The sequence below is a fragment of the Formica exsecta genome, unplaced genomic scaffold (assembly GCF_003651465.1).
Source record: "Formica exsecta isolate Colony F162 unplaced genomic scaffold, ASM365146v1 scaffold3, whole genome shotgun sequence".
In the NCBI taxonomy this organism is placed as follows: domain Eukaryota; kingdom Metazoa; phylum Arthropoda; class Insecta; order Hymenoptera; family Formicidae; genus Formica; species Formica exsecta.
Genome location: NW_021850256.1, coordinates 503594 through 504246, shown reverse-complemented (window position 1 = coordinate 504246; position 653 = coordinate 503594). Strand labels below are relative to the sequence as shown.

The 653-nt window shown below is 43.5% G+C and overlaps 1 protein-coding gene across 4 annotated transcripts in view; it reads right to left on the bottom strand.

Annotated features, from left to right (window-relative positions):
* Positions 1 to 653, bottom strand: part of LOC115237542 — a 22249-nt gene that overhangs the window by 9534 nt on the left and 12062 nt on the right. The window lies entirely within an intron of this gene.

The following is a 653-nucleotide window of genomic DNA, read 5'->3' as shown; positions in this document are numbered from 1 at the left end:
TCGGAAGACAAGCAGTCATCGATGTATGATTCGTCGTGAGTCGTGACCGATTCAGTTGAAGTTGTTGAAGTTGTAGCTATAAAAGGCTGGCATGAGAGCCGATTATGCGAAATTGCTGCGTAATGTATTCGTGTTATAACGTCCGCTATTTTCGTCGGAAGACAAGCAGTCATCGATGTATGATTCGTCGTGAGTCGTGACCGATTCAGCATCAAGAGTTGAAGTTGTAGCTATAAAAGGCTGGCATGAGAGCCGATTATGCGAAATTGCTGCGTAATGTATTCGTGTTATAACGTCTTATAACGGCGCTATTTTCGCGCGCATGACTCGATAAAGCGCGAAATCGTTTCCACGCGAACAACCGCGACAATGTCTACTATTGTGTTTATCTTGCTAAGAATAGCGCGCGAAAATTTAAACAAAACGCAAAGTTGCTCATTTTGTTCGCCTGATTATATACGCGCGCGATAACAAAACCACCGGCAGTAAATCCGAAGCAGATGTCATTGTCATTCCGCGTGGCATGTCACTCACGTGAGCTGAGTTGACGTGAGCCACGATATGTCGACAATGCGCACCACGTGCGATGCGGGTGTACAAAAATACACACTCACATATAATATATATACATATACAATTTCCCTATATATATA